Source organism: Gorilla gorilla, chromosome 16, assembly GCF_029281585.2.
Source record: "Gorilla gorilla gorilla isolate KB3781 chromosome 16, NHGRI_mGorGor1-v2.1_pri, whole genome shotgun sequence".
Lineage (NCBI taxonomy): Eukaryota > Metazoa > Chordata > Mammalia > Primates > Hominidae > Gorilla > Gorilla gorilla.
This window is the reverse complement of record NC_073240.2, coordinates 70,401,410-70,412,013: the sequence shown is the minus strand read 5'-3', so window position 1 is coordinate 70,412,013 and position 10,604 is coordinate 70,401,410. Positions and strand designations below refer to the sequence as shown.

At 47.0% G+C, this 10,604-nt stretch overlaps 1 long non-coding RNA gene across 1 annotated transcript in view; it reads right to left on the bottom strand.

Annotated features, from left to right (window-relative positions):
* Positions 1-251: 251 nt before the first annotated feature.
* Positions 252-10,604, bottom strand: part of LOC101151643 (uncharacterized) — a 106,484-nt gene continuing 96,131 nt past the window's right edge. The window contains exons 3-4 of the long non-coding RNA XR_008671769.2: positions 6,147-6,480; positions 252-956 (exon numbers count right to left, since the gene is read on the bottom strand). This is a non-coding gene — a long non-coding RNA (uncharacterized lncRNA). The remainder of the gene's footprint in view (positions 957-6,146; positions 6,481-10,604) is intronic.

Below are 10,604 nucleotides of genomic sequence, written 5' to 3'. Positions count from 1 at the left end.
CCTCTGTCACCACTACTCACAAGGACATTGGCCACCATATTACCCTAGTCCCTTTTCTGTAATTGTCGACTTCTGTACTGATTGTTCCCCAGTAATTGCAAGCTTTCTAAAGAGAATACATCTTCAGCTGTATTAGGCAGAGTTCTACAGAGAAACAGAACCAATAAGCAATATGAGATTAGATATAAATATATAGATGCATACATATATATATGTATATATGCATGCAGGTGTGTATATAGACAGAGAGAAACAGACAGAGACAGAGAAATTTATTTTAAGGAATTGTGTGGCTGGCAAGTCCGAAATCCATAGGGCAGGCTGGCAGGCTGAAAAGTTAAGTGAGGGTTAATGTCATAGACTGGAGTCCTGAGTTCGAATTCCACAGGGCAGCAGGCTGGAAACTCAGATAGGGTTTCTATGTTGTAGTCTCAAGGAGAATTCCACCTTCTTTAGGAAACCTCAATCTTTGTTCTTAATGCCTTCAACTGATTGGACAGGGCCCACCCATAGTATGGTGGGTAACCTGCTTTACTGATTTAAGCGTTAATCTCATCTAAAAAATACCTTTACCACCATGTCCAGACTAGTGTTTGACCAAACAATGAGTTGGCATACTCCACGCAAGGTGACATGCAAAATGAGCCATCACAGCACTTCTTGTGTCTTCATGTGCCCACCTGGTACATGGGGGTACAACTATCTGGCCCAAAGGGGTGGTCAATCCTGAGTGGATAAATAATAGGAATTTAGTCCTATGATGTGTCTTGATTTTTCTTTTCTTCTCTTACCTTCCTATTTTTATTAACCCAGGTCTTCTGCACCCAAAGACTCAGCCGCATTCAGGACCATATTATGTTCATACTGCTGCTGTGTCCAAGGAGTGTTGACGAAAAAGCGGGGCCTTGGAGGGGTAGAGGCCAAGGGAGAGTTTCCCCTCTGCCCTTTGAAGTTCACTGAAAATGAATTTACAATAGGCAGATTAATAAGAGGAAAAGGCATACAAATTTATTTAATGTGCATAAGCACACAGGAATTGCAAGAACATGATGACCTAAACCCAATGAGGTCCAGATGCTCATACGCCTTTCTTCATCAGGGAAAAGGAGATGGAGGAGAAAGTGGCTGTTTTGAGGGGTAGAAAATAATTTTTTTTTTTTTGAGACGGAATCTCACTCTTTCGTCAGGCTGGAGTGCAGTGGCATGATCTCGGCTCACTGCAACCTCCACCTCCTGGGTTCAAGCAATTCTCCTGCCTCAGTCTCCCGAGTAGCTGAGACTACAGGCATGTGCCACTACACCCAGCTAATTTTTGTATTTTTAGTAGAGACAGGGTTTCACCATGTTGGCCAGGATGGTCTCGATCTCTTGACCTCGTGATCCTCCCGCTTCGGCCTCCCAGTGCTGGGATTACAGGCGTAAGCCACCGCTCCTGGCCCAGCAAATGATTTTTAAGAGGAATGAATGGGCCCAATGCTCCAGACAATGGTTAGTAAATAATTATCTTTGGAAATGGAATGGGACCTAAAAACAGACAATTTGGGTCAGTGCTCCGAAGTATGGGTTGTAGGTGTGATGTTTAATTTTCAATCTCTTCCTCTGTGATATGGGTTTTAATCCTCTAGATAATGAAATTTCAGGGAGGGGATGGAAGGCAATTGTGTTCCTCTTCGGCCATCTGGTTTCTAGGTGGGTGAGGGAACTTCAGAGAACAGCCTTGTCCTGTGTTTTGGGAGAGACAAGGGATTGAGAAACAGGAAGGTAGGAGGGGTAGGGAAGGTCAAGAGACCTTGAGGCTTCTTCTTTAGTCCAGCATGTCAAAGCACCATATTGGGGAGTATCATTTTCTGAGCCCCAACAGAGGTTGACACACCTGGGCTTAAGTCCCGCCTCCCCCATTCATTAGCAAGGAGTTGAACCCCTCAGAACGTGAGTTCTGTCTGTGCAGTGAAGGCATGGGGTGCCCACATGGCGGGTGTAGTGAGGCTGAGTGGGATAAGGCCCAGCACAGTGCCTGCCATGAAGGAGGCACCCCATCATTTTCATAATGATGATTTCATTGCTCTTTTACACGCAATTAAAACTCACTAATTCAGACCTATCAGAGAGGGCAGTCAATGGCTGGAAAGTCCACATTAAAAAATAATTTAAAAATAATGTAGTTTTATTGCTTTAAAATATATTACTCGGTCCAGGCTAATAAAGTGTTGCATAGCGAGCCCTTCGGGGACTTGCATTAATGAACAAATAAGAACAATTTGAGGTTAGTCCATCCATTATTGGCATGGAACAGGGTGTCTCGGAAAGTATTTGCAAATGCCTCAAAACAAGGTATTATCTTCCATAGATTAAGTGTTTCCCCTGCAATCATCATGATGCATTTTCTTCATTCACCAGTTTCTCTCTACCCGGAAAGTGCTCCAGGCAAGTTCAGCACAGGACTGACCAGATTTTAACAGATTCTCACCCAGTGGTAATTGAGCATAAGACATTTCATTGAGTTAGGTCAAGGCCCTTATTTTATGTTCTTTCCTTTCAGAGAAACCTGTTTCAGGGTGCACATCTTGGCCTGCACCTCCCAGAGCTAGAATTGTTTCCATCAAACAGCACAGAGGCTGTGCTTAGGAGCTTGGGCTCTGAACACAGAGAGAACTGGGTTCAAATCCCAGTCATCCCTAAGATAACTTCCCTCACAAGGTTGCTATAGGATTAAATTAGGTATACAGCTCAAGTACCTGAGAGACACGAAAGTCATGAATGGCAGTGAAAGAGCAAAAGCTCTCCTGCAGCACAGGGACCACCATATCTAGAGGTGAGTCAGAAAGGCACGCACACAGACCTAGTGAACCTCTGAGGCATAAGGAATGCTGAAATTATTATTCCTGGTGCTGGGCCAGTCCTTGGGTGATGATGAAATTTGCCTCCAGATAGGCTATGATTCCAAGGCAGGAGCCTAGGAATTACTGTCATTATTATTATTAGCAACAAAAATGACGGTTTATATTTTACAAGAGCTATCCAGCTTCTCTCAAAAGCTCCACTGAGACAGTGTATATTTGAGGAAGGTTGTGCAAGGGCCACAGTATTTGTTCCTCTGGGAATTCCAAGTGTGGACTGGGTTCACTCATCAGAGAACCACATCCCAGAATTAGCCCAGCACCTGCAGAAAGGCCTTTTCTGAGTGAAGGTCTGAGTTAAGCCCTTGATTCTACTCTGCCTCAGGGTAGAGAACCACCAGCGAAGGGGAAATTCCTGGGACACCCTGAGAACCTGCCATCAGTCACCGTTTATTAAGCACTTAACTCTGGATGGGGGCTGGCGCTCTGTGATTGCCTGACTTTATCCTCATTACATTCAGCCCATAATGTCAATGTCAGACCATTGGCCCTCCCACCCCGCTTCATCAGAGAAGGGAGCTGTGTCCCAGAAGACGGGGGACTTGCTCAAAGTCACAGAGCTGGTATAAATAAACACAGCATGCCAGTCTTATTTTTTCGAGACAGGATCTTGCTCTGTCGCCCAGGCTGGAGGGTAGTGGTGCGATCTCAGCTCACTGCAACCTCCGCCTCCCGGATTCAAACGATTCTGCTGCCTCAGCCTCCCAAGTAGCTGGGACTACAGGTGTGTGCCACCACGCCCAGCTGAATTTTGTATTTTTAGTAGAGTCGGGGTTTCCCTACATTGGCCAGGCTGCTATCCAACTCCTGGCCTCAAGTCATCCACCTGCCTCGGCCTCCCAAAGTGCTGGTGAGAGGTGACAGTGTGCTGGCAGTCCTCAGAGCCCTCGCTTGCTCTCGGCACCTCCTCTGCCTGGGCTCCCACTTTGGCGGCACTTGAGGAGCACTTCAGCCCACCGCTGCACTGTGGGAGCCCCTTTCTGGGCTGGCCAAGGCCAGAGCCGGCTCCCTCAGCTTGCAGGGAGGTGTGGAGGGAGAGGCACGAGCGGGAACCGGGGCTGCGCAGGGCGCTTGTGGGCCAGCTGGAGTTCCGGGTGGGCGTGGGCTTGGCGGCCCCGCACTCGGAGCAGCCAGCTGGCCCTGCTGGCCCCAGGCAATGAAGGACTTAGCACACGGGCCAGTGGCTGCAGAGGGTGTACTGGGTCCCCCAGCAGTGCCAGCCCACAGGTGCTGTGCTGGATTTCTCACCGGGCCTTAGGTGCCTTCGCGCGGGGCAGGGCTGGGGACCTGAAGCCCGCCATGCCTGAGCCTCCCACCCGCTCCATGGGCTCCTGTGCGGCCGGAGCCTCCCCGACGAGTGCCGCCCCCTGCTCCACAGCGCCCAGTCCCATCGATCACCCAAGGGCTGAGGAGTGCGAGCGCACTGCGTGGGACTGGCAGGCAGCTCCACCTGCAGCCCTGGTGTGGGATCCACTGGGTGAAGCCAGCTGGGCTCCTGAGTCTGGTGGGGCAGTGGAGAACCTTTATGTCTAGCTCAGGGATTGTAAATACACCAATCGGCACTCTGTATCTAGCTCAAGGTTTGTAAACACCAATCAGCACCCTGTGTCTAGCTCAGGGTTTGTCAATGCACCAATCGACACTCTGTATCTAGCTGCTCTGGTGGGGCCTTGGAGAACCTTTATGTCCCTACTCTGTATCTAACTAATCTGATGGGGATGTGGAGAACCTTTATGTCTAGCTCAGGGATTGTAAACGCACCAATCAGCGCCCTGTCCAAACAGACCACTCGGCTCTACCAATCAGCGGGATGTGGGTGGGGCCAAATAAGAGAATAAAAGCAGGCTGCCCGAGCCAGCAGTGGCAACCCACTCGGGTCCCCTTACACACTGTGGAAGCTTTGTTCTTTAGCTCTTTGCAATAAATCTTGCTGCTGCTCACTCTTTGGGTCCACACTGCTTTTATGAGCTGTAACACTCACCACGAAAGTCTGCAGCTTCACTCCTGAAGCCAGCGAGACCACGAGCCCACCAGGAAGAACGAACAAACTCCAGACATGCCACCTTAAGAGCTGTAACACTCACCACGAGGGTCCGCAGCTTCATTCTTGAAGTCAGTGAGACCGAGAACCCACCAATTCCGGACACACTGGGATTACAAGTGTAAGCCACTGTGCCCAGCCAAGCATGCCGTTCTTTAGAAGATGTTCTCTCCTGGCACATCTCAGTTTCCACAAAGGCCCCCAGCCCTTCCTGGAGACCCCTGGGGCGAAGTTCTCTCACCCTTCTTCACATGCCCCTAACAACTCACCTCCCTCTCTCTTAGAGCCCCCGTCCTGCCCTTCCTTGAATTCTGGTCATGCTCATGTTTGCCATAGCTCCCCAAGGAAGACAGCCTCTGAGTCAGGTCTGACATTGTCTGTCCTTAAAGAAGGCACTTAACACATATTTGTCAACTGAATTAATAAAAATTTCCCACAGGGCCTTGGAAGAAACTTTGTACCTGTTTGCCTCTGCTGGATGACGTACTCTGAACACAGCTACCTAAAAGTGGAAGGAAGGAGGCCGGGCAGGGTGGCTCACGCCCATAATCCCAGCACCTTGGGAGACTGAGTCAGGTGGATCACTTGAGCTCAGGAGTTTGAGACCAGCCCAGGCAACATGGCAAAATCCTGTCTCTACAAAAAAAATTTAAAACTTAGCCAGGCATGGTGGCACGTGCCTGTAGTCCCAGCTACTCAGGAGTCTGAGGTGGGAGGATTGCTTGAGCCTAGGAGGTGGAGGTTGCAGTGAGCCGAGATCACATCACTGCACTCCAGCCTGAGCGACAGAGCAAGACCCAATCTCAAAAAAAAAAAAAAAAAAAAAAAAAGGCTAAAAGGAAGGACTGTTTTGAGCTGAGGCAACCCCAAGGACTGGTGACATTCCCTGGGTCTCCCCTGCCAGCCTCGTGTCATACCCCAAGAGAGGCTGGGACACGTCTGTGAAACAGGATGCTGAACAGCTGAACACAGCAGACTTGAGCCAGCCTAAGTGGGTTTCTGCTCCTTGCAACAAGAGGCCTGAATAGAAGCCCCTTCTTCAGGGGAGTGGGCATCAGCTCAGAAAGAGGATCCCATGGGAACTGACTTTGCTGGTGACCAAGGCCCTACCACCAGGGCGCCCTGCCCATGTATCCCAAGCAGAGGGAGCGGAACCAGCGGTGTAACTACTGTGCTTGACACCCAGGGCAGGTCTTTTTTTAACTCACCAATCTTCCATGCAACAAAATTGTTTTCTGTGAAAAGCAGGAAATGAATAACAACAGCATAGGTGCGTTGGCTATGTCCGGTGGCATTTCTTCAGAATTTTCATTAATGACACCTGATTTTGGAGGCCTTGTATATTTTTAAATACATCCAGATGTTGTTTCAGTTGCTTCCTCTTTGGTTCTTTTTGCTTTTCATTGTTGAGCTTCACTTAAATTCGTGTCATTTCATGTTGGTACAGGTACTCCACTTCAAATTTCCCAGGAAATTCAAAAGAACTGTGAACAAGTTGCTGGTTTCACAATACTGCAAGACACTGCAAGTTATTCCAAGTTCCTACAGGACAACAATGCACAATTATTTACTTACTTACGTTTAAATATACCTATCAGTTTGACTTTGATCCTTTGGTGACATTCTAATATAATAATTTATGTAAATAATTATTCAGAGACCAATGAGAGGATTTTAATAAGTGCAAAATGTTAGCAAACGGTACAACATTGATAAATCTATGGTCTGTATTTTGTTCTGCCATTTCAAAATAATTACAAAGTAAGTTTCAATTTAAAAACATTATTGAAATTCAGTAAAATATTTCAAGCATGAACTAAAATATACACTTACTAAACACAAATATTATACCTCACATTTCACACTCTGTTTCATTGTTTTAAATTTTAAACAGAAATAACTCCACCGGCCACCTAGAATGATCAAGTCAGGCAACTCAAGTTACTTTGTTTCATCTTCACAATCACTGTGCTATCATTGTTCATTTTGAATCTACTTTTTAAATGCAAGAATATTTGATACCAGATACCAGACACAAATTATACCTGAAAAGGATGTCATTTTAGGTTTTGTGTCCCATCTAAAGGATACAATTCTGTACCCTGACAATGTTATTCTAGAAATAAATGCCTATGAGTGAGTCTTGTTTCAAGAGCCAACTCTACAACTAGGAGTTCCCCCAAAGTAACTTCCATGTGCAATAAAGTGTTTATTAAAGGATAAGTATTAAAATTGTCCTAAGCAGAAAACCAAACACCGCATGTTCTCACTCATAGGTGGGAATTGAACAATGAGAACACTTGGACACAGGGTGGGGAACATCACACACCAGGGCCTGTCATGGGGTGGGGGTAGCGGGGAGGGATAGCATTAGGAGATATACCTAATGTAAATGACGAGTTAATGGGTGCAGCACACCAACATGGCACATGAATACATAAGTAACAAACCTGCACGTTGTGCACATGTACCCTAGAACTTAAAGTATAATTAAAAAAATAAATAAATAAAAATTTTTAAAAATCTAAAAAAAAAAAATTAAATTAAATTAGATAAATAAAATTGTCCTAAGGCCAGGAATGGTAGCTTACACCTGTAATCCCAGCACTTCCGGAGGCAGTGAATTGCTTGAGCCCAGGAGTTTGAGACCAGCCTGGGCAACATGGTGAAACCCTGCCTCTATAAAAAAATACAAAAATTAGCCAAGTATGGCGGCACACACCTGTAGTCCCAGCTACTCGGTAGACTGAGGTGAGAGGATCACTTAAGCCTGGGAGGTCGAGGCTGCCGTGAGCCATGATGGTGCCACTGCACTCCAGCTTGGGTGACAGAGTGAGACTCTGTCTCAAAAAAACAAAAACAAAAACTGTCCTAACGTGAAGCTTATATACTTATCATCATCATCAATATCATCAGCATTATGAAGCTCCACAGTACCTCAGCAAGTGTTTACACATTGGGCCAAGGACAGATTTTTCCTGGAGAAGGATTTTACCACTGCCACCATCTTGAAATTCTTCATCGTTTTGGAACACAGAGCCATAGATTTTCATTTCTGCACTCAGCTCTGTTCTGAGCCCGGGGCCATAGGGGTTCTTGGAGAGACAGGGCAGATGGAAGAAGTGGAAGGCATCTGCACACTGTAGAGTGCCCTGCAGTCATAGAGGGTGATTACTCCTGTCCCTACCTCCCTGGCCCAGCTTCCCACCAGCCAGAACCCTGGCAAAACAGGGAGACCTTTGGCAGTCTCCTAGCCCTCTTCCTTACTAATCCCTGTTCCCTCCTCTCCCCTTATGCCAAATACAACTAGAGGTCACCTCACAGCCAAGCGCCCCTCCCAAAGACACCAACTTCCTTTACCCTGCAACAACCAACCCTCACCCCATTCCCAAAAGGCTCTCTGGCCAGAGGTCTGATCGAGCCCCTTGAGGGTACTCACTTTAAGCCACCCCCATTGCCTAAGCTGTTTTCCTTTTTTACAAATGAAGCTTGTTCTTTTCTGGGTCTCTCCAAGGTGGGGTGTAGGAGGGCAGTGTTTTCCGTAGCCTCTGGCTCGTGCCGCGCTCTCAGACTCTTCAGTTCTCCTCACCCACATGAGCCCAATGAGGTAGGCCTTTTTATTCCACCTTGCAGATGAAGAAACGATTACTCAGGGTTGATAAACACCACCCAAGATCTCATGGGAGGAAGGAACAGAGATGAAAATAAAATGCAAGGCTGTGTAAGTCCAACAAATATGTCACATCCATGTCACCTCTGGGGTCTGATCCAGCCTCTCAACAACCACCGTCACCCCTCAACAGGCAGGTGACAGTGGCGAGACGGCCCAGCCCAGCACCAGGCTCCCCCATTGCAGTGCCATTGCTATGCAGAGGACACAAACCCCAGACCTTGACTCCTCCTCACAGACCCTGAACAGCTAGAATCTTCTGGCTTCACTGATACTTCCAGCTGCCTGAGCTTTGGCCCGGACAGTCGCCACAGCAAACACAGGTAGGTCTCTGCAGCTGCAGCTGAATGAGCCAGCAAATATTTATCAAGCACTGTGCTAGGAACAGTAGGAGATGGAGTGACTTTACTCAGTGGTCCAGTTTTAAAACACTTTTAGTAATAAATACCCTAAAAAAAAGAAGGGGGGAGAACATATTTTAAAACCCTATTGCTTTCTTTCCCATCCTGAAAGCCATGAGGTAGACAAAATAGTATTGCTTTACAAGCACAGACTTTGGAGCCAGAGACTTTTGGGTTTGAATTCTGGCACTGCTGCCACTAGCTACGTGATATTGTGCAAGCCACACTCCTCTCAAAGCCTTAGTTTCCCCTTTACAACACAAGAATGCTTACCCCTGCCCACCTCAGAGGGTTCTTTAAAAATGAAATGAGCTAATGTATAACAAAGAGCTTTGTTGACTGTGCAAATGTTAGGTTGTTCTTTCAATAAACATTTATTAAGCATTTACTCTGAGCCAAACCCTGAGTTAGGCATTAGAGCTTCTGAAATGTAAACGACCCGGGTTCATTGGGATTCACCCTTTTTATTTTTTTTCCGATGAAATTCACACAACATAAAATTAACCATTTTAAAGTGAACGATTCTTTGGCATTTAGTCCATTCACGATGCTGCACAATCAACACCTCTCACAAGTTCTAAAACATTTTTTTCCTCATCCCAAAAGAAAAGCCCGTACCCACTGAACATCAGCCTCTTTTGAAGGTACCCTTTCTCTCGCTCTGCTGTGTCCTTCTCAGGAGTTGAGTTCACGGGCTTGATAATATCCTAATGTCCCTCTCATCGCCTATGACTCCAAGCCAATTCCCACATCCAACCTCAAGCTTCACAAGTCGAAACCCAGGTTTCTCTGCCAGAGCCGGGGGAAACAGAGCCCCTAGCCTGCCATTTTTAATTACATCAGGGCTGGATGAGCAGGTAATCGCTGTGCATTTCAGTAAATTACCTCTCATAAAGGGGCCATCATGTTTGCTCATGTGCCCTTCTTTCCTGGAACCAGCTCCCTGTTTGCCAACATTGTATCTTCCCAGCAGCCCATGCGCCTGGTGATCGTCCTTTTAGTCAAGCTGGGGGACAGTCAGGTGCAGGGTGAGGAGGCAGTGTTTGGGCAAATATTGGACTTGGCCACACTTGCTGTTCGTATCAGGAACCCAATTGGTGTTATTGATTGACAGATTCGGGGACCAACTGTTTAGAAAGCTGAGCCCCCTCGGATTGGGCTAGGTGTTTCAACAAACAGCCCTAATGCTAGGCAAACAGGGCTGTTGGAAGAAGTGCCCAGCATGTTAGCAGAGCAAACCAAGCACTGAGCAAACAGCTTAAAAGAATGTGGCCACCTCCACGTAACCTCAACCGAGGTATTGATCCCACCGGAGGAAAGAGAGGGGCCGAGTGGGGAACAGAGAGATACAAACCCCGGCAGAATGTAAATGTTATCTTTAAGCTGCGGCTGTCAGGGCCCTAATGGGCATCTGTTTGGAATTTGTCTTCTTGCAAATCTTTAAATCCAGGTCAGGGCCAGGCACAGAATTTAATAACAACTTTTCAGAAAGATCGGGGCTTGGGACTGATTTCATTCCCCATAAGCCCAACTGGGACTCTTCTGTTCTTCTTAAAGGCAGCTGCCTTGCATGGAAACTTGCTGGGTGCAAGTCC